Here is a 24,172-nt window from a genome sequence, read left to right on the forward strand (position 1 = left end):
TGTTTTACTAACTGCCTACTAATAATACACCACCTTTTTTATTTTATACGCGTGCACGCACACACACACACACACACAAAAACCATGTGGATATATGAGGTATATTCTATAATACATCAGATTAATTAGAGTCACTACAAAATTGCTTAACTGCAATAAAAATGCCATTTAAAAATTAGGTAGAAAGCTACCATCTCTTTTGATGTATGTTATGACAAAGGAAATAGATCTTACACCTTGGTATCATGGGAAAGTTACTTTCAAAGTTCTTTTAAGGTGAAGATGAGATAAAGCAAAAAGTAAGGTAAAGTAATGAATCAGTCCCTCAAATGAGGAGGAAAAGGAGTTCTGAAACAAGTAATGCACACGGGCTTATATGTCCTGGACACATTTTACAGCAGCTGCAGGGAATTGGGCTAGATTATTCTTCTGCCCCACCAGTATAACGGGAGGGAGAGAATCATAGGCAACAAACTGCTCCATGTCCCCAGACATGCAGCTAGTTCAGGAAGACTTTGACTCCTCTACTAGACCGTGAGAAATGCCCCACCTGCCCTAGAACACACTTCCTTCCCCTTGTCATATGAAGTTACCTACCGCAGAAGGCAATTCTTTATGAAAAAAGAAACACCACATGCAGTCCATGTTCCAGTATAAAGTATCTGCAGATGTGAAATCCTTATGCCAAAATAATTTAGCAGATTAAAGATACATTGATTACACATGCACAGACTTGTAACGTTAAACCCTTATAACTTTAAAAATACTAGTTTTGTTTTATATACTTGTCTCAGTTAACTTTCCTCCTCAAACACTATGATCATGCCAAGTTTACAGTTTTTTGGTTCTACTGGGGTTTTTTGTTTGCTTTTGTTTTTGGGGGGTTGGTTTGTTATGTTTTCTAAGCACTAAAAAGGTTTTTTTTTTTTTATTTTCCATTTTAATAATGGATGAACTGTTTTAATTTTTTAAAATTTCTCTTTCAGCCCAGAAAGTTTTCAGAAAATTATGAGAGAACAAAATATGTGGTTTTCTTTCAAAAATTGCATATTACAGAAACGATACACCTAGGGATTGATTTTCAACAATGTTCAACATTCAAAGGTGCCACTGACTTTGAGTGGAGTTGCAACATGCTGATTACATAGAAATCAGACCCTGTGTTTCTCAAGCTGGGCACTCAAAAATTGGGTCACCTCAAAATCTAGTGAACATTTTTGCAAAACCTGGCCTGAATTTTTCCAGGTTTCAGTTTCTAAAATAGAGCTAATATTTACCCAGCAGGCTTCCTCACAGAGGTATTACGTGGATTACTTAGTTAACAAAGCCTGTAAACCCTTCTGAAGATGAAAAACCACATATATACTAAATGTTATTAATTTTTGTATAGGAAAATAAATATTAAGGTGATAGAAAAGGAAAAATCCCACAGTATTTTACACTGGCAATGGCTAATCTATAGTTGCATCTGTCAACTTCTTTAATTGCTTGTTATGCTATTAAGCACGATAGGCATCTTTATTCACATGTAACTGGGTTAAGAAATGAAAAACCATGAATAAAAAGTAACCCTGCTTTTATATCAATTTTTGGTTTCAGAATACAATATGTATAAAGTGTATATATAGAACATGTCTTTCATGTTGTTCATCTTCACCTTCAATCAAGAGCAATGGAGGAAACTTGCTCTCATGAATTCAGAGAAATCAAATATAGGAACACAAAGAAAACTGAGAGACTGATTTGTTAATGAGCAAATTCCTCTATATTCTAGATATTTAAAAAAAAAGGATTTTGTTTTAAGAGAAAAGGGAAATTGATTTTGGTAAATAAAAGGGTAGCCTAGAAGCACCTAAAATATCAGCTGATTATTTGAAAAAAAAAATTATCAAACCTGTGTTGAAAGTTTAAATCTTTAAAGCCAACTTTTTAATTTTCCAGTGTATTGAGTTACTAATTGGAAAACATTTCCCACAATTATGTTTGTAAAAGTCAAGTGGCTGGGGTAACGGGCAGTAATCAAGAAAACTACCATGAAATGCCTGAAAAACATTAAATTGATTTAAAATGATAAACAGCGTCAATTTTAAAGTGTCCAGAACTGGATTCACATGAAAGTAATCTGCAGAGCTGTAAAATCTGTTTCATGATTATATTTTATATATTAAACACATATCCTAAAATTTGGCTGTTATTGCACTTATTTTAAAGACACTAATGGATACCTTAAAAACATATTTTTTTAAAAAAAAATCATTTGTTATTTTACTGGTGTAGCTTAGAACATCACAAAATCTAAAAGTTAATTTATTTTCAAAGTTAATTTGCGTGTCTTCAGTTCTGCAGCTTTTCTATGCTAACTCTTGGAAAAATAGAGCCAGTTTGGGCACATATCCTAGTACTTGCTGTACACATGCCCCAACATGGTAAGATCATCATGCTCATACACCATCTTGGAAGCCTACATGAACTCTTTCATTCACCCAAGAGAAATAGTATTTGACAGATCTGACCAGCTGCTTTGAATCCAGAGGTGCAAATGAATTTGTTATTTAATGCACTGTCATTTTTAATAAATTAATAAAAGCACTGAGATGTGTGTTTTTAGTTTTATTCAGGCTTAGATTTTTATGCACCACTCACTATATTTCTGCCTCCCACCCTTCAGTCCTTAATAGTTTCAGAGTAGCAGCCGTGTTAGTCTGTATCCGCAAAAAGAACAGGAGTACTTGTGGCACCTTAGAGACTAACAAATTTATTAGAGCCCAAGGGCTGTAGTCCACGAAAGCTTATGCTCTAATAAATTTGTTAGTCTCTAAGGTGCCACAAGTACTCCTGTTCTTTTTCCTTAATAGTTGTACATTTTCTTGCTCTCCTACAAAATCCCATCAATACAGGATTCCAGAATATTAGGATATATAATAGGATTCTGGACAAATTGGAGAAATGGTCTGAGTTAAACAGGATGAAGTTTAACAAAGACAAATGCAAAGTACTCCACTTAGGAAGGAAAAATCAATTTCACACATACAGAATGGGAAAAGACTGTCTAGGAAGGAGTACGCAGAAAGGGATCTAGGGGTTATAGTGGACCACAAGCTAAATATGAGTCTACAGTGTGATGCTGTTGCAAAAAAAGCAAACATGATTCTGGGATGCATTAACAGGTGTGTTGTGAGCAAGACACGAGAAGTCATTCTTCCGCTCTACTCTGCTCTGGTTAGGCCTCAGCTGGAGTATTGTGTCCAGTTCTGGGCGCCGCATTTTAAAAAAGATGTGGAGAAATTGGAAAGGGTCCAAAGAAGAGCAACAAGAATGATTAAAGGTCTTGAGAACATGACCTATGAAGGAAGGCTGAAAGAATTGGGTTTGTTTAGTTTGGAAAAGAGAAGACTGAGAGGGGACATGATAGCAGTTTTCAGGTATCTAAAAGGGTGTCATAAGGAGGAGGGAGAAAACTTGTTCACCTTAGCCTCTAAGGATAGAACCAGAAACAATGGGTTTAAACTGCAGCAAGGGAGGTCTAGGTTGGACATTAGGAAAAAGTTCCTAACTGTCAGGGTGGTTAAACACTGGAACAAATTGCCTAGGGAGGTTGTGGAATCTCCGTCTCTGGAGATATTTAAGAGTATGTTAGATAAATGTCTATCAGGGATGGTCTAGACAGTATTTGGTCCTGCCATGCGGGCAGGGGACTGGACTCAATGACCTCTCGAGGTCCCTTCCAGTCCTATAATCTATGAATCTATGAATCTATGAATAGTTCGCATGTCTCAGATACCCCACCTCCTGTTTCCCTCCAGTGACATGACAAAGTCTTTTCTACCAGTACCACCAAAATCCACCCAATTCTGTATCCCAGGTGATGTCTTCTTTGGGTCCAAGACCACGGTATCAGGTTGTTTATTCTTTTCAATATTTCTTTAACCAAAGATTTTCCCAGAATACTTAGATTTTTACTCTTGATTTATGTGACTGAGCTGAGATTGGTGAACAAGATTTTTATCCTCTGGCATTAAACATCTGACTCTGTTATTGCTATTGCTGCTTTTAGAAACTTGTTCCACTCACCTGCAACAGGAAGATTCAGTGCCACCAGCTTTGTTCACATGGACTGCTATCCTGTAGCACTTTTTCAAAAGCAAGATTTTTAAGAAATCATGTGCTGTCCAGCAGAGCAAGTGAATGAGTCAGGTCTCTGAAATTCTATTCTTGGCTCTGCTACTGATTTTCTGTGTGACCTTGGGCAAACCTTCTCATCACCTCAGTTAACGTATTTGTTCACCTCAGTTAATATATTTGTTCATTCCCTACCTGGGATGTTGTGCGGCTAAAATTGGTGTTTGCTGACTGTTTTAAGAGACTCAGATGAAGGATGCTACAGAAGTGCAGTCTTATTAAATCAGCTAGATCCACCATGTGTGATAAAAATAAATTACAGAATATGTAGATTTTTGTATCGTATCCAATTTGTAATCATAAGAATATAAGAACAGCCATACTAGATCAGACCAAAGGTCGATCTAGCCCAGTATCCTGTCTTCCAACAGTAGCCAATGCCAGGTGCCCCAGAGGGAATGAACAGAACAGGTAATCATCAAGTGATCCTTCCCGTTGCTCATTCCCAGCTTCTGAAAAACAGAGACTGGGGACACCATCCCTGCCCATCCTGGCTAATAGCCAATGATGGACCTATCCTCCATGAAATTATCTAGTTCTTTTTTGAACCTTGTTATAGCCTTGGCCTTCACAACATCCTCTGGCAAGGAGTTCCACAGGTTGAATGTATGTTGTGTGAAAAAATACTTCCGTTTGTTTTAAATCTGTTGCCTATTAATTTCATTTGCTGACCCCTATTTCTTGTGTTATGAGAAGAAGTAAATAACACTTCCTTATTTACTTTCTCTACACCAGTCATGATTTTATAGACCTCAATCATATCCTCCCTTAGTCGTCTCTTTTCCAAGCTGAAAAGTCCCGGTCTTATTAATCTCTCCTCAAACGGAAACAATTTCATACCCGTAATCATTTTTGTTGCCCTTTTCTGAACCTTTTCCAATTCCAATCTATCCTTTCTGAGATGGGGTGACCACATCTGTACACAGTATCCAAGATATGGGCGTACCATGGATTTGTATAGAGACAATATATTTTCTGTTTTATTTACTATCCCTTTCCTAATGATTCCCAACATTCTGTTCACTTTTTTCACTGCCCCTGCACACTGAGTGGATGTTTTCAGAGAACTATCCACAATCACTCCAAAATCACTTTCTTGAGTGGTAACAGCTAATTTAGACCTATCATTTCATAGGACAATCCACCTAAAACTGGGTCTACACTATGGATTAAATCCTGGCCCCATTGAAATCAATGCCAAAACCCCCAATGACTTCAATGGGGCAGGATTTCACTGTATAGTTGTAAGCAGCTTTAAATTGATTTAGCTTAAACCGTTGAAATATTTCTTCAGTGTAGACAGGCCCTTAATATGCAGAGAGTCTGTCAGTGCATGAAGCAAGTTTTCCTTCTTTGTACAAGCAGACAGCATAGATCAGAGAAAGAAAACAAAAAGGGCATCTGAATTGTTTCATTCATCTCTAGCAAGTTAATTCACTCTTAGTCCTATGTCTACTCATCGCTGCTAATTTTCTGCAGTTGATCCTCACCGCCTCACGTATGTAATGGGAAAGAAAGACATTTAAGTGTTTTATATGCAACAAGTGTCACTCTCGACCCTGCCACAAAAAACTCCCCAAAACCTTCAAAACAACAACAAATGCAGCAGTGTCAGAAAAGAGTCAGGGTACGTGTACATAGCATTGTAGGGGAGAGGTGTGGCCTTCTGAGACCAAGCAGAGGCTTGCTCCTGCTCACTCCAAAATGCTGTGTAGACATACCTCAAAGGTGTGGACAATTTCCAACAGTTCAGACTCTATCCCCTCAGGAAATTGTTATTCATCCTTATAGTGCATCAGTTTTAAAACATTTATTCTGAGCAGATCACACAGTATTTGAAGACAGTCAATAAGAAATGAGATGGTTTTTTTAAAATCAGATCAAAAATGGATTGTCAGGGAAATCGAACTGCGAAATCCAGACCCAGTTTGTGTCGTGTGCCAACAAAAGCAATGTTGTTGCTTAACTCACCAGTCCTTTTAATTTATTACCACAACAAGATTATATAAACTAGAATTTCTATTTTTATTTCTAATCAGGGAACAAATAGTTATTGGTGCATTAATTTAAGAGCAGGCTTTTTGTTCCTGCTTGATGAAATACAGCTCTGGTCTACATCAGTCTCAGTTCCCAAGCATCTTTCCACCTCTCCTTATCACTTTCGTAGTTTTCCCACTGTCAAAGCCTGTTTTTCCAGGAAGGAAAGCTATGGTAAAGATGAGGACTATTGCTCGGCACCTCTTTGCCCTTTGGCATTGCTATCAAACATTGGGATTTTATCTGCCACATTAGCAGAGATCTTACAAAAAACACGTTTCTTTTTGTATAATGTACATGGTGGTCACTCAAACAATAACCAGTAACAGATGTTTAAAGTGAGGAGAATGGACTGCTTAAATAGAACTTTATAAATTCTGATGATGCTTTCCCAGATTTGAGACCTTGACACTTAATTTATAACTATCAGCATGGCCATATACATTTCTTTATGTGTTTATTTCCAATTCCAACTACACTAAATGCACTTTTTCCCTCATGTTTTAAATTTCACTGTGACCTAAAGATAATCTTGCCTTTAAATTGCATTCATTTAATGGCGCAAAGATAGGAATGGAAGAGGGGAAAACCTCTGTGAAGAATCCTACAGCCAAATAAGGAATTCCAACTGGGGCTGTGAACTTAAATGCTTATACAAAATTACTGGCCACTTTCAGTGAAGTGCAATGACTATCTGTAGAAGTTATATTTTAAAGACGAAGTGAAAGCATAAAAGAAACACAAACCAGACTGTCTATTGTGAGGTTAACATGCCAGACTCTTCCTCCTGTTTTATTTTATTTATAATGTAAACATTAATAATTAGCTCTGGAAAAAAATTAAACTTCTGATTTTCAACTTCGTACATCCATTCCCACTAAAAGCTAAGGACCCCGCCAGAACAACTATTCTGTACGGTCCATTATCACAAGAAAACACTGGCCCATTAATTTAATTGGAATTAACTGGAAAAAAAGTCCCCAGAAATCCATGTATCTGAACCCCCTCTGCCAAACACACACCTTTTGTGCATATATAATCAGTTTGATAATTTGTTTGGCATATACTAGAAGAGGCTTAGTAGCTGAAGCACCTATATACTTTAAACTGTCGCTTTACACTTAATAGGTGACTGAAAATAACACCTTATTTAACAAATAATGATGTTCGCATTTCTTTCTGCTTGCTGTAGTGAAAATTAAGTTTTTTACTGCCTTTACTACTGTTAGCTGAGATGGATCTACAGTGATATGAGTGAGTGAAAGTGAGACCTAGGACATATTAAAAATCTCACAACATCAACAAAACTGTTAACTAAATTTCTAGTGCAGAGACAAATTCTGCCATTAGACCCCTATTGCATAGATCTAACTGAGGGTTCAATTTGAAGACAATGGGATTGCACAAGTGTAACCAAGACAGATTTTTAGGATATGGAGTTATGCATTTAAAGACAATGGGGGTGTTTTGGAGGATAGAATCTTTAGGGCTTGCTGACATGCAAGAGTGAATGGACCCAGTTTAATGTTCAGATCCAAAGTTGAGTTTGCAGGGCTGGAAAGTAGAAAAATAGAATTTTATTTGTCAAACTAGCAGATTGGATATGAAGTCAGTAAGAAACAATATGTAACCCAAACATAGTAATTTTTTTGCAATGACCTTTCAGAGCATAAATATATTTCATGGTATTTTAATAAAGCAAGGTATTCAGCAAAGTATTTTGGGGGCCATGTTTTTAGGGAAACAATTCCTATCAAGGAGAGAAAAAAATGCAACTTAATAATAGCAGCCTGCTGTGTAAAGACTGTACCCTAAACCAAACTCTCTGTGGGCAGTAAAGTGGCTAAGTGGATCAATGAAGCATTCTTCCAATCAAGAGCTCATATTGCAGGTTGGAAAGTTCCTTTTGTGTGTTGTTACACTACCCATGTTACTGGAAACCACAAAGTTAAAAAAAAACAAAAAACAGGCAGATAAGCTGGAATGCCATCTGCCTATGGAACAACGTTTTCACTAGAATTAGAAATAATATTTTGCAAATACTCAGGACTTTAGTAGAAAGTATAAAATAACTAATATATAATATTAATAATATAATATTTCAGGTATTTTTTGTTTGTTTTTTTGGCTTTTATTAACAATTTTAAAATGGGAGAAAAATCAGTAAAAACCAAAACCGAAGAGCAGTAGGCAGGAGGAAGGAGAGATGCCCAGTAGTCATGGTGTTGAGCAGTTGAGGAAGCTTTCCGCTCCCTGCAGCGGTTGGGCAAGTCTCGGCTTCCAGGACCCATCTTCTCTGCCCATCTTGTGGCACCTTAGAGACTAACAAATTTATTAGAGCATAAGCTTTCGTGGACTACAGCCCGCTTCTTCGGATGCATCCGAAGAAGTGGGCTGTAGTCCACGAAAGCTTATGCTCTAATAAATTTGTTAGTCTATAAGGTGCCACAAGTACTCCTGTTCTTCTTTTTGCGGATACAGACTAACACGGCTGCTACTCTGAAATCTGCCCATCTTGTTCCCCGACTATGCAGAGGAAGCAAATGGAGCCATGCCAAAGGCCTGTGGTCAGGATGGCTGTAGAGGGCTGCACCCCATAGTACTGACCTCCCTGCTAGACAGAGCCCCCTGCTGACCCCAGCCCTTTAGCACAGCTCCATCTGCTTTCCTTGCAACAAATTTCCAGGTCCGGAAATAGACAAAATTTGGATGAAAAATCGGTAAAACCTGAATACTGGCTTTTTCAAAAACCCAGGAATTTTTGGGCGGAATACAACTGGTAAAATATTAACAACGAAGGGCCTCAAATATACTGAATTTTAATATAATGGCACATCAGTGTTACAAATTAAGCCACAGCTCTCATATAACTGCAAGCTTTCAATTCCTGGGAGTTGACCATGGGGCAGATCCTCAATTTAAACCGAAGGGAGATTCCCTCCCCCCCCCCCCGATATCTACAAAACTTGACTTTCATGGCAAATTCTTTAATTCCCTCCCACCTTCCAAGTGATGGTGTAGCTGAAGCTTTATAAAACATACTTGTAGCTGCATTTTTTTAAAAAGGCCTGGAGCATGGGTTGTTTTTCTTAAATTAAATAAAAAGGTCTAAAATCTCTCTTTAGAATTATTTAAATAAGAAGGGCTAACCGATGGCAAAACCCTACTGAAAGCAGTACCTTCATCGAACAGCTTACTTTTAAAGAAGAAAAAGAATTATGTGGTGGGTTCATCTCACAATGTTCTGTTAAAAGGAAGGAGAGATAAAAAGCAGAGATGAACAAGGGTGTTCAGGAATGTGGAGAGAAGAAAAAGTGTGAATGTTTTCTCTCTTATCTGAGGCAAAATCTTTGTGTTACATTAAGGAAGATTATGAAAAAAGCTAGAATGATACCTTACTGTGAGTTTGACTATCACTAATTAGCAAATATACACCTTCTATATACTCATATACCCCAGGGTAATTCAGTGTAAGAACATATACACAGATACAGATTTATAGCTACACCAACACACACACTGTCAAATAGCATACATAGCAAAAATATATATTCCAATAACCAACTGAAATAGACCAAGATGTTGCTGAGGGAATGTATCAGACAAAGAGGAAACATTCCTTTACTTGTCATACTGCCAAAGGGAATTTAGATGATCTACCTGATGCTATGCCAAGAGAGATCTGTAAACCTACTGCATGTAATAAACGTCAAAGAGCATATTACAGCATAGGGAAACAGCCATTTGACTCTCATTAGTAGTAACAGGTGTCATGTGACAAAGGACCTGATTGACTTTAATGGGCTATGAATCAGGTCCTACATCCCCTTAGATTACGCTGAAATCTAGCCCCAAATGGATATTGTGGAGATCTTTAAAAGTAAGTTCAGTCTGAGCGTGGCAATGGGCACTATTTTTGGAATTTTCAGAAAACTGCTACCCATGAATAACAATACAAAAATACACAGCAAATCATTTAAACAAATTTATCTCACTAACTGATGTCATCCAGGCATCAGAAGTCCATCCACACTAGACCAAAGTTAATATTTAATGTCTTAAATAGTTTGACAGGAAGAAAAGGGGGAAATAGTTGTCAGATCTGTTGACTGATAGAATTGAAACTCTGTTATCCCTTTAGAAAGGTATTTGGACAAATATGCAACCTAGATGCACTCACTAGAAGTAGAGCTCCACAATACTATCCATAAAAATTAAACATCAAAAAAGGACACTTTTACATAAAGGTACTTGCCAAACAAAAGTCAGCAAGCAGCTTAAGAGGGACTAGTTTAGTGCAACTGACTAAACTGTTCCTAGCTATTTGTTCCTAATCATTAGTTCCATTAACTGTTAAAAAGCAGCAATGGCTCTAGCAGGTCAGTGTTCAAGAGCAATATGAATCTTATTTTCATTCAGTGTACTAAAGTCATCCACAATGGACTGTTGGGAAAAAGAAAATGAAATTGCATAGCTTGGCCTTTCTCCATAGTTCGGATAGCTTGAAATAGTGTAGCTCTGTCTGTATATGAAAGTTACATTGGTGTAAACTTTACTTTTTCAGCAGAAACAGCCTTGCATCCACACACAAATTGTTTTACATATCAGTTTCTCTTGTTCCTTATACTGGAAACATTAAACCAATTTGGAACTGGTCTTAGAGATTCATATTCCTTCCTCTTGCACCTTCCTATTTTCTGCAATTTACCTCCCTTTTCTTCAGAAATGAAAAGTGATTATGAGCAGTCGAATGATCTACTAGATGGCTAAGGGAATGTTTGTAATCAAGAAAGTTACCCTTCTCTGTTTTATCTATCCTACTAATATGCTTCATATCACATTACCTATCAACTTCTTTCAGAAGTTAAATCTCTCATCACTCAATAATTTGAAAAGGTGGTCAATACAAATTAAAAGGTCTGTCTTTGAGAATGGAAGGAAATAGAAGATTTAGAACTCCCTATTTTAAAAACTGCATGACCATGTCAATATACTACATATAGGTCTAGATAATATTTAGTCCTGCCATGAGTGCAGGGGACTGGACTAGATGACCTCTCGAGGTCCCTTCCAGTCCTACAATTCTTTGATGTAGTTCAATATTGATTAAGTCAACCAAGCCATGTCCATTACAATGTAGACCAACCTTTAAAACAAACAAAACACCCACCACATTTACAAGAAAGACCCCAAAACTTCACCCAGATCAGATTAGAATTTAAAATAAAGTAAGCGAAAGTATCACTATTTCTTAATTTCTTTGCTCTGCCATCGGCAATTCAGACCTCAGGGAAATGAGATTTGATGAGTCTTGATGGTTGGACTTCTAGTCTAGGCTGTGAAGATAATTTTGTTTTTTCAAGGAAATAACTCCTAACCTAAGAACACATCACAAAAGTTGCAAAATAAACCTTTTCTGATATTTTCAAATGAGGCATTTAGCACACACATCAGTCCATAAGTAAAGGACACTCACATGCCCAACAGAAGTAGAAAACCAAATCTTCAGCCCTAGTTAGGGTGACCATATGCTGAATATGGGACACCTGGTAAAATTACTCGTATTCAAGCGAGTTCAGTGGCAATCAATCAGAACTATGCAGTACAAACGTACAAATTAACATCAAGTTGACTGAACCCCTGTTAAAAAGAAATACTGCATAGCTGTATTCTTTTTATTTACCTTCTTATCTTTAAGGCTTTAGGGTTCACACAGGGAGGAGTGACACACATACCTCTAACTCCCCCCCCCCCACACACACACACACATTCTCGTACACCTCTCTCACATGGGTGGGGTGACAGATCAATCTGACCTTCCCTGCCTGGCGCTCTCTGCTCTCCAGGCCTGGCTGGGCCCCTGGGACGGACCTGCCTCTCCTGGTACCTGGTGCCACGTCTTCCCAAAGAAACACATGGGGGAGCATGCAGGGTCATGTGTCTCCCTCCCCAGATTTCAGCCAGGGTCACACCAGAATGTAGTCAGCAGCAGGCTTTCGGCACTGTGTAGGAGGGAAGGGACGGGAGCTGCTTCCAGCCACAGGGCAGGAGGAGTGGAGGAAGGGATGACTTGGCCTTTGTCTTTTCAGAGCTCCTTAGCCATGGAGGGATGGTGGGGGGAGAAGGGAGAGAATAAGAGGTGAGCTCTGAAAAGACACAGGCCAAGTCATCCCTTCCTTCACCCTTCCTGCCCTGCTTGTCCCTTCCTGCCCGCACAGTGTCGAAAGGCAGCTAACACCTCCAGGCTGCTGCTGGCCACCAATATAACCCAGCCGCCTCCTGTCCCCCAGCTACAGCGTGGTCAGGAAGGGGTTAACTCCTAAGGATGCCTAGTGCACCAGGGCCCAGGGCACCTGACTGCAGTGGCTTCCGAGAACCCGGCCAGAGAGGTGGCTCAGCAGGGGAGGTGCCCCGGGGACGGAGCAGCCCCGTGCTCCCTGGGGGCAGGACCGGGGGGGGGGGGGGGGGGTGTGTGAAGAAAGTGATAAGACTCTGCCCGGGGGTCTGCTGTGGAGCCTGCAGGCTTGGAGCATGAAGAGGCTGGAAATTGTTCCCCTCCACTCCAGAGCTTAGCTGAGGGGCAGAGAGGCTTCCCCGTGCCAGTGCTGTTCGGGCCTTGGCACATGCAGGGCTTGGCTCCTCCTGGCCAGCACCCCAGGTTGGAGGGTCTTGGCCTTTCCTGGGGCACCGGCCCAGCCAGAGGCAGTGGGGAAAGGAAGGAGCCTGCAGGCCAGGCAGTTGGTGAGCTGAGCACTCTGAACAGGGGATGGTTCTCCACACAGTGCTGAGAGCGGCACGTGCCCTGCGGGGGGGATATGGAGGAGCAGCAAGGGTAGGGGGAAGGGTCAAAGCAGGAAGAGGACAGCGAGAGGGGGCGCACGTAAAGAGCCAATGGGTGGGAAGCAGAGGCGACACGTAACTGGCCGCTCCCTGGCGCCTGCCCACACACTCGCAGCGTGCAGCCAGTGCCGGCCGGAAATGGGACAAGGGGAGGGGGCTGTGCTGACGGACCAGCATGGGGAGAGGCCCATCTCCATGCGCAGCAGATTTGCCCTGCCACCAGTCTTGCACGCCCACCCCCATCGTCGACCACTGGACCCTCCCCACTCACCCCTGGCGGCCAGCTGGCTGGTGAGCTGGGATCCGGCCAGCAGTAGGACCCGCCAGTACCGATGAGGGAGAGACAGAAAATATGGGACAATTTGTCCATGTTTAAGAAAAAGTCGGGGCACCTGCAGGAGGACTTAAATATGGGACTGTCCCTTTACAAACAGGACATCTGGTCACCCTAGTGGGTGTAAAGGAGGTAAACCAAGAAAATATTCTGCTCTCGATACACTTTTTAAAAACTAAGTTAAACTATGTTCCACAGTAGGAAGCAGAGAGGAGGTAGAATAAGAAACCACATATAAATTTTGGAGCAAGTTCATATAGTATGAGGCCTGGGGCCACGCATTGAGCAATGAGGAGAAAACAAAATATTGAGTAGCTGCTCAATCATCCTGTGGACTGAATAAGGCAGGGGTTCCATAGAAAAGAAAAAAACAGTTATCTAACTTTCTGTAACTGTTGTTCTTCGAGATGTGTTGCATCTGTCCATTCCACTGTAGGTATGTGAGCGCCTCAAGCACAGTTGTATTCCCTCAGCAATACATTGGTAAATCGATCACCCAGTGCCATCACACACCACTGCTTGCTGGTTCCAGAGGAGAGAGCCAACGCCCCTGACCCCCTTCAGTTCCTTCTTACCAGATAAGACTCCACTAAAGAGTACAAAGAGGGCAGGTCATAGAATAGACATGTGCAACACATCTTGAAAGGCAGCTAACCGTTTTTTCTTCTTTGAGTGATTTTACATGTCCATTCCACTGTAGCTCATTCACAAGCAGATTAACATGGAGGTGGGCTTGGAGTCTACCTGAACAATGATGGAAGAACAACCCATGCAAAACTGGCACTGTTCCTGGACTAATGGGAAATAGCATAATAAGAACATAAGAATGGCCGTACTGGGTCAGACCAAAGGTCCAACTAGCCCAATATCCTGTCTACCGACAGTGGCCAATGCCAGGTACCCAAGAGGGAGTGAACCTAACAGGTAATGATCAAGTGATCTCTCTCCTGCCATCCATCTCCACCCTCTGACAAACAGAGTCTAAGGACACCATTCCTTACCCATCGTGGCTAATAGCCATTAATGGACTTAACCTCCATGAATTTATCCAGTTCTCTTTTAAACGCTGTTATAGTCCTAGCCTTTACAACCTCCTCAGGTAAGGAGTTCCACAAGTTGACTGTGCGCTGTGTGAAGAAAAACTTCCTTTTATTTGTTTTAAACCTGCTGCCCATTAATTTCATTTGGTGACCCCTAGTTCTTGTATTATGGGAATAAGTAAATAACTTTTCCTTATCTACTTTCCCCACATCACTCATAATTTTATATACCTCTATCATATCCCCCCTTAGTCTCCTCTTTTCCAAGCTGAAAAGTCCTAGCCTTTTTAATCTCCCTCATATGGGACCCTTTCCAAACCCCTAATAATTTTAGTTGCCCTTCTCTGAACCTTTTCTAGTGCCAGTATATCTTTTTTGAGATGAGGAGAACACATCTGTATTCAGTATTCAAGATGTGGGCGTACCATCGATTTATATAAAGGCAATAATATATTCTCCGTCTTATTCTCTATCCCCTTTTTAATGATTCCTAACATCCTGTTTGCTTGTTGTTGTTGACCCCTTCAAAGAACTCTAATAGATTAGTAAGATACGATTTCCCTTTAAAGAAACCATGTTGACTTTTGCCCAACAATTTATGTTCTTCTAGGTGTCTGACAATTTTATTCTTTACTACTGTTTCGATTCATTTGCCCGGTACCGACGTTAGACTTACCGGTCTGTAACTGCCGGGATCACCTCTAGAGCCCTTTTTAAATATTGGCGTTACATTTGCTATCTTCTAGTCGTTGGGTACAGAAGCCGATTTAAAGGACAGGTTACAAACCCTAGGTAATAGTTCCGCGATTTCACATTTGAGTTCTTTCAGAACTCTTGGGTGAATGCCATCTGGTCCCGGTGACTTGTTAATGTTAAGTTTAACAATTAATGAGCAGCAAAGGTGTGAAATGATGACCAGGTCACCACTTTGCGAATGTCTCGAATAGGTATTTGCGGCAGGCAAGCTGCTGAAGCTGTTTGTGCTCTAGTTGAATGAGCCAACACTCTAGGAGGTGGCATGACATTAGCTAATTGGTAGCACAAACAAACACAATAGGAAATCCATGAGGAAATCCTATCAATGGAAACCAGTTTAACTTTCACCCTGTCTACAATCGCAACAAATAATTGCACGGTGGATCTAAATGACCTGTGCAAGTAGAAGGCTAAACCTCTCCTTACATCCAACGAATGAAGCTTCTGCTCATCAGTATGCATGTGGGACGTCAGTAAAAAAGTTGGCAAATCAATTGCCTGGGTAACACGGAAATTGCAAACCACCTTTGTCAGGAATTTTGGGTGAGGACAGAGGTAAATTTTATCCTTATTCACGCACAAGGTCAGCTCCCAGATTGCTGCACTGGGCAGTACAGCATGGGGAGAAGGTGACCAGCCCTCTGTGGAGAAAGAAGTGGTTCGGGACTATTTAGAAAAACTGGACGTGCACAAGTCCATGGGGCCGGATGCGCTGCATCCGAGGGTGCTAAAGGAGTTGGCGGGTGAGATTGCAGAGCCATTAGCCATTATTTTTGAAAACTCATGGCGATCGGGGGAGGTCCCAGATGACTGGAAAAAGGCTAATGTAGTGCCCATCTTTAAAAAAGGGAAGGAGGAGGATCCGGGGAACTACAGGCCAGTCAGCCTCACCTCAGTCCCTGGAAAAATTATGGAGCAGGTCCTCAAGGAATCAATTATGAAACATTTAGAGGAAAGGAAAGTGATCAGGAACAGTCAGCATGGATTCACGAAGGGGAAGTCGTGCCTGACTAACCTAATTGCCTTCTATGATGAGATAACTGGCTCTGTGGATGAGGGGAAAGCAGTGGATGTGTTATTTCTTGACTTTAGCAAAGCTTTTGATACTGTCTCCCACAGTATTCTTGCCACCAAGTTAAAGAAGTATGGGCTGGATGAATGGACTGTAAGGTGGATAGAAAGCTGGCTAGATCGTCGGGCTCAACGGGTAGTGATCAATGGCTCCATGTCTAGTTGGCAGCCGGTTTCAAGTGGAGTGCCCCAAGGGTCGGTCCTGGGGCCGGTTTGTTTAATATCTTTATTAATGATCTGGAGGATGGTGTGGACTGCACTCTCAGCAAGTTTGCAGATGACACTAAACTAGGAGGCGTGGTAGATACACTAGAGGGTAGGGATCGGATACAGAGGGACCTAGACAAATTAGAGGATTGGGCAGAAAAAAACCTGATGAGGTTCAACAAGGACAAGTGCAGAGTCCTGCACTTAGGACGGAAGAATCCCATGCACTGCTACAGACTAGGGACCGAATGGCTAGGTAGCAGTTCTGCTGAAAAGGACCTAGGGGTCACAGTGGACGAGAAGCTGGATATGAGTCAACAGTGTGCTCTTGTTGCCAAGAAGGCTAACGGCATTTTGGGCTGTATAAGTAGGGGCATTGCCAGCAGATCGAGGAACGTGATCGTTCCCCTTTATTCGACATTGGTGAGGCCTCATCTGGAATACTGTGTCCAGTTTTGGGCCCCACACTACAAGAAGGATGTGGAAAAATTGGAAAGAGTCCAGCGGAGGGCAACAAAAATGATTAGGGGTCTGGAGCATATGACTTATGAGGAGAGGCTGAGAGAACTGGGATTGTTTAGTCTCCAGAAGAGAAGAATGAGGGGGGATTTGATAGCAGCCTTCAACTACCTGAAGGGGGGTTCCAAAGAGGATGGAGCTCGGCTGTTCTCAGTGGTGGCAGATGACAGAACAAGGAGCAATGGTCTGAAGTTGCGGTGGGGGAAGTCCAGGCTGGATATCAGGAAAAACTATTTCACTAGGAGGGTGGTGAAACACTGGAATGCGTTACCTAGGGAGGTGGTGGAGTCTCCTTCCTTGGAGGTTTTTAAGGCCCGGCTTGACAAAGCCCTGGCTGGGATGATTTAGCTGGGAATTGGTCCTGCTTTGAGCAGGGGGTTGGACTAGATGACCTCTTGAGGTCCCTTCCAACTCTGATATTCTATGATTCTATGATTCTTATGGAAAACTATACAAGGAGGCTCTGAGACCAAGGCTCTCAATTCACCAGTTTCCTTGCTGATGTTATCGCAATCAGAAATGACACTTTCATAGAGATGGAGTAAGTTACAAGAGGTTCAAAGGGTGGTCCCATTAATGTTGTTAGCACCAGGTTGAGATCCCATGGGGGAACAGGTTCTTGCACCTATGGATGTAACAGTCTAACCCTTTTAGAAAAGAGCCATCTAATAGCCACTGGAGGGTAGAAAGCTGAAATATATGCTAAATGTACTTTAATAGAACTAATTGTCAAACGTTTTAGGTGTCTAGAATAGGCCGATAAATCGATCTCTGCTGGATCGATCGCTGCCCGCCGATCTGGTGGGTAGTGAAGACATACCCTCAGTTTTGTGAGGTAGATACTAAAGATGGCAGAAGAACTAATAAAACATGAAAAATAACCAGAAAGTGAAACCTGAATAATTGAGAGAGGAAGTCTGATCAGTCTGTTTAAAACTTTGATTGTGTTGTTTTTATTAGCACTCAAATGTCTGGGAGGAAAATGAGAGAAAAGTTCTTTATGAAACATTCAATACTTGTCCCTCCAACTGAGGATCACAAAAACCCCCATTTCCAATTTTCTAATTTTTCAATGATTCCCCTAGTAAAAACAGGAAAGGCAAGACTGGATATTCCTGATATTTCCAGGATAAAAAAAAATAAGGATCAGATTCTCATGAGAACTCATTTCCCTTTTAGGCTCCTAAATGGGGGTAGCCAGATGGGTGCTGAGCATTTTAAAATCTGGGCCCAAAGCAGAATTTATCGCACACCCGCACCTACACCCCACTTCTTATACATCAAAGATAAAAAATAGACACATTTTATCCTTAAGGAGTGTGTGAGAGTGAGAGTGAGAGAGAGCTTATTAGGTTTGAGAAAAGCAATCTTGGTTCTGAATAATGAGGTCTATCACACAGGTACACATGCAGTGCAGAAATAGGTATACATGCCAGGGATATTACCTTAATTACTGCATACATTTCCAGCTGCTGGTAAAAATTATATTGCTCCATCACCCACTAAATGTTTTCCTCTGTGCAGAGCATGACAGAAGAATTGTAAATATAATGTAGTGATTAATTTCACCATTCTTACATGTTACAACAGAATACTTAGTATAAGGACAAGTGAAAATAAGGGATATTATATACTAACAAAAAATAAGTACATGATAAAAATCAAGTATCCTAAGGGTTTTTCGCCTTCCTTTGCAGCATGGGGCACGGGTCACTTGCAGGTTTCAACTAGTGTAAAATGGTGAATTCTGTGTAACTTGAAGTCTTTAACCCATGATTTGAGGACTTCAGTAACTCACCCAGAGGTCAGTGGTCTATTACAGGAATAGGTGAGGTTTTTCGGCCTGCAATGTGCAGGAGATAAACTAGATGATCACAATGGTTCCTTGTGACCTTAAAGTCTATAAGTAGAGCCCTGTGCAGATACAAAATTTGTATCCGCATCCAATCTGTGATCCACAAAAATGTCCGCGGATATCCTCATCCATGGATGCAGATATCTGCGGATATTAAGCAGATATCCGCAAATCCACGAGCTGTAGCATCCATCTCCATGAGAGGCAGTAGCTATGTCAACAGGAGATGCTCTCCTATTGACATAGCACTGTCTACACCCAGGGTTAGGTCAGTATAACTGCAATGCTCAGGGGTGTGGATTTTTCACACCCCTGAGTGACGTAGTTATACCGACGTAAGTCTGTAGTGTAGACCTGGCCTATATTGAACAGGTAAAATTGACCCTTGTGAAATCAGGGTGCCTGCATACACATTTGTACAGTTAAAGCACATTTGCTCCTACCCATCTTTAAAACCGCTGCTGGATTAAAAATCCTCTCCACTGTAGCCACTTGTGTTGCTAGCCCCATACTTGACTAACTAACCCTTCTTGGCAGTGAAAGAGAGGTGAAAGAGGATATTTACAGACATGGAATATACAGACTTTTTATTTTAAACAACACTTTAAAGGAAACACTTTTATCATGATGATATCACTAAAGTTACATTTTATTTTTCTACGCATACTCTGCACTATGATTGAACTAACCATCTATCTTTTAGAATATTATCCTTATTATTATTATTTATTACAGTAATGTCTGAAGAACTCAGGAATTATTGCCCCATTGTGCTAGACAGTGTACAAACAACTCCCTGGCTGAGAGAGCTCCTACTCTAACTCCCTTTCACAATATTATTACTATGAGACAGCACAGGAGATGTAGAATAGCCAACCGTATTTTTAAAAAATTAAACTGTAAAAGGAGTTGAATAAGAACCATTATATTTGTGTGTTAGAACTTTCATTGCTGTAATACAGGGGTGTTGAAATTTTTCCCAAATGAAGAACATATTGGCATCTTGTCAGGGCTCTTAAAGCCAAGTCACCCTCCCCTGTTAATAACTGCCCTATCTCATAGAGTTGTTGTGAAACTAAATTCATTAATATTCATAAATCTTTGGGAGCTCAAATGGAAGGTGCTATATACAAGAATAATTATTATTTTAATAGAGATGCAGCTCATAAGGATCAGGGCTGTTTATACGAATCCTCCATCTTAATCCTACCAGCCTAGCAGCCAGATCAAGGCGGAATATTGCATGATGGGACTTGTAATCTCTGCAATCCTTTGTACTGAAGGTGAGGGTGTTCTCAAGCCATACAGTACATCTATGTGGGTCTGCATTTTGGTTATCACTGCAGTAACTAACTGTGCTGAGAAAGTGCATTAATAAAAAGATCTAAAAGGCTTAATGTCATGTCAGGTTTCAAGATAACTGAGGTTTGTGAAGAAAGAAATATATGTTGCTGTGTCTGTGGCCAATCAGAAAGCTCAAATTCCTGCGTGAAAAGGCAAGGGCAGAGTCGTATTAGAAATAAACAGTCTTTGCCTATTAAAATGAAAATGTATTTATAGTAAAATATTTATGATACCCGTTGGGTCCAACGTCCCTTCCAAGAGCCCAAAGCAATCTGTAAAAAACAACAAAACACACACACACACACACACACACACACAATGACCCAAAACCTTAGTTGTTTTAAACAGCAGAATGATCGTGCAAAATAATTCTTTGACCTATTATCTATTTGAAACTGCAGACAGTAATTGCTGCTCCAATCCCAGCAGTAAACAAACCAGTTTCACATTTTACATATTATCAAGAGGCTACAGAATTAATGGTTACAGCCAAAAAAATGTTGACACAGTTGCACACCGCACTTTAACATGCTGATCTTTTTAAAATAGCGCACCAGAAATATTTTTCCACTTTGTAAAAAGCCAGACTGTTTACATGCTTAAGTGGCTAGAGACTTTGCTGTCTGTGTGTGGTCTTAACATTTCAGTATCATAACTGTGAATATACAGAGCATGAAACAAGCTATTACACTTATAACTAAGGCCAGATTCTGAATATTAAATGTTGAGATACAAATTCTTCAAAATGGGCATTAAACACGCATACACATACCCCAATCTTTTTAAATTAAAAATAATCATTCACACAAAACACCTTTTTAAATAAAATCATTCACAAAATGTTTGTTAAGGTAGTCTAGGCTATTGAAACAAATCAGTAACTTACATTACTTTGAAGGATTTTTTCCTCTGAAGTTTAAAAATAAGAAAACTAGAAAGTCCAGAACTTTTAAATTTAGATACAGTTAAAACAGCAGCCGTGTAGAAAGCATGGAGGTGTTCTGTAACTTCCTTAACTTTGTTCCCATATTCCGACCACTCTTCCACATAAAGTAGATACTTGTCTATCACAAGTTTTGTCTCATCGATGACAAGTATAATATCACATCTATAATAACTGAAAACTTAAATTCTGTGTATACAGGAACCTCAATGGCTCTGGACATCTTAAACCTCATATACTTTGGTGGTTCTCCAACAAAGCTTCCCAAAAAATTAGAACTCGATACTATGAACATCTTTACCAATGTCCTCCCATGGTTTACACAGTCAGGTATTAAGTAGCCAAACCATGTGGGAACAGAATATGTAAGAGGTCTGCAACATAGGGAGGCCAGCTTTTGTGGAGAGTTACAGTTGGCATAGTTGTAAAATGTCAAATGGCGGGCATACGCAAACGGTAAGGGGAAGATGAAAGGAGGCTGGATAGAGCTTGTGGTGTTTATAAATTGTAAAATGTACATATTGCTGTGGCTGTTGTGTCAGTGAAGGGGATTAATACAAAAGCAAATTAATACAAAAGTTCTTCACCTTTTCCATATCGATGCCGCATGACTCCCCTCCAGTCTTGCTAGGACTCCCCACCCACTAAGCAAATAAGAAAGCGAGGGGGGGTCATGACCTCCTGACACCTATTTGTTCCCCTCAGGCTGAGAATCCCTAATGCACCACTGGAAGGTGCCCAGATTCCACCGCAATGGGCACAGTACATGTAAGAGGTGGTATGTACATTAGTACATTTATAGCACAGTAGTATGCAGAGTGTAGTAATGGTATGTAGGTCCTGTTGTTAAAGTTATAGATGAGAGGTGTGCAGAGATAAGATTAGCTCATGAATATGGGTGGAACAGGTTATAGATGCAGAGGTTCCTGCATATTCTCCCCTCCCCCCCTTATCTCCATATGTGTGTGTGGAAAGGGGTGTGTTTGTTTTTTAAATTTTAAATGGCTCTCCAATGTATTTTTTTTTTAATTTCCAAGTTCCTTTTATTTTCTTCTTTCAGATTACTGATACATACTTAAAACTTTACTACATCATGACACTGTTTTGGCTTTCAATTGCGTTAGAGTAATTCTTCAACTGTTTTTAAAAACCTAACAAAACACAAAGATCCCAGGCCCAGGCTTTATAAGCTCTTTTTGAGCAGTCAACACTTATCTGACAGCTCAGCACCAGCAGGATTATCCCTTCTGTGCCATTTAAACTTTATAAAATGTCATGTGACCCATCAGCATTTTAGAAAGTGAGCATATCCCCAATATATACTGTGCTCCCTATATTAGGAAAATAAGCAAGACAGGTATTGGAGAAAAAAAGCTATATCACTCTTTCTTAAAGGACTCCACTAGCAGAATAAACAATAAGTGGTCCTGGAAGTAGAAAGATCAGAGTCGCTCTCCTTCTGATCTTTCTTTGAAGAGGAAGCAAAGTGGACCTCTGAGGAAAAGGGAGAAATTGACACCAAAATTCTGTTGCCATCTGTCTCATTTTCACAAGGGGCATGGACTACTCACACTACACCTTGGCAACCATTATACAAAATAATGTTTCTTGCATACTGGATCCAACAATTATAAATACTAACAAGAATCATAAATCTTAAATGAAAGTCTGTTTGCACACTAAACTATGGATGGTCAATTTACCTAACCTGGGTATGATATTATTGCCAACCAAGGTCTCTCTAATCAATGTGATACTCCAAACAGAACAGAAGAAACAATTCAGTTTGTAACAGTAGTATGACCAACACTACAGAGCAGCACAGAGTACTCAGTTTGGGCAATGACTTTAGAGGTTGCTCTCAAATTAACTGGGATTTGATTCTTGAGCTCCAGGGTGCTGGATAGTCTTAGAGCATCATTAGTTTCAAGTCACTGATCTTATATCTGAGCTCAGGCAGAATATAGTATTTATAGACTGTGATCACTGTGAAGGGACAAGTGCGATCATCTATTCTGACTGCCTGCATACCACAGGCCACAGAATTAAAATAATTCCTTTTGAATCAGATCATATATTTTTAAAAAATCCAATCTTGTATTAAAAATTGCCAGTGATGAAGAATTACAGATATCTGAACTTAATCCGTTCACACATGGCGCAGCGATACTCAAGGAACATTATTCCGGGGACCTTTCCATTGTTTGACCACTAAGTGCAGGTTTATGTAAAAATGATAAAAACTATTCATATTTTTCATTTTACTAAACTCCCAGTCTCTCCAGGTTCAAGCAGAACCAGCAGCTCTCGTAATTTAAGTTTTCTGCACATTGCTTCTTAAAAAACATTTACTTTTAGATTCATGTTGCGACATGTTAGAACATTTCCCTTTCCATGGACACACGTACACAATGTAATTCTCAGCTAGTCAATAAATGGAACGAGGAACAGCATGTTTTCAGCTAGAAAAGCTTCCTGCAGTTATGTAGTACAGTATTATCCATTGCTTGGAAATGAGATATTGTTCTGTTGCTATAACAACAAGATAAAAGTAGGCTTTAAAACAATGTTTGATTAAAGAGTGTGTGTTCCTATCCTTCAACTGCAGAATTCCTGCTATTTTCATCCAGTTTACCACCAGTCCACTCCCAAAACAAGACCCAACTTCATGGTAAACATAGTGACCAGGGTGAAACTTAATGGGGTTGGAAGGAAAGCTCATTAAAACACTGTTCCAACTGTTGCACCTGTGTGAGTCTCTGCCAGTAAAAGAAGGATAGAAAAAGGAACATTCACACACCATCGATTGCCAAATATCACTGTATTAGCAATATTGTATATGTGTATTTTATTATAGCTGAAGTGCTCCAACATTTGCAGCAATATTCAGGTTCAGAGAAATATCCTGAAGGATACTGAATCTGAGGTTTTCAGAAGGAATAAGACTCCTCAGCTGTCAGCTATGCTGACTACTAATGGACATAATCTAGAGCAGGATGTCCCGAACGCTATTGGTTCACATACCACCTTCATAAAAAATTATTGTG

The 24,172-nt window shown here is 40.2% G+C and overlaps 1 protein-coding gene across 6 annotated transcripts in view; it reads right to left on the bottom strand.

Moving 5' to 3' along the window:
* Positions 1 to 24,172, bottom strand: part of SLX4IP (SLX4 interacting protein) — a 120,611-nt gene that overhangs the window by 69,618 nt on the left and 26,821 nt on the right. The gene's annotated exons all lie outside the window — the stretch shown is intronic.

This window comes from Chrysemys picta, chromosome 3, assembly GCF_011386835.1.
Source record: "Chrysemys picta bellii isolate R12L10 chromosome 3, ASM1138683v2, whole genome shotgun sequence".
NCBI lineage: Eukaryota > Metazoa > Chordata > Testudines > Emydidae > Chrysemys > Chrysemys picta.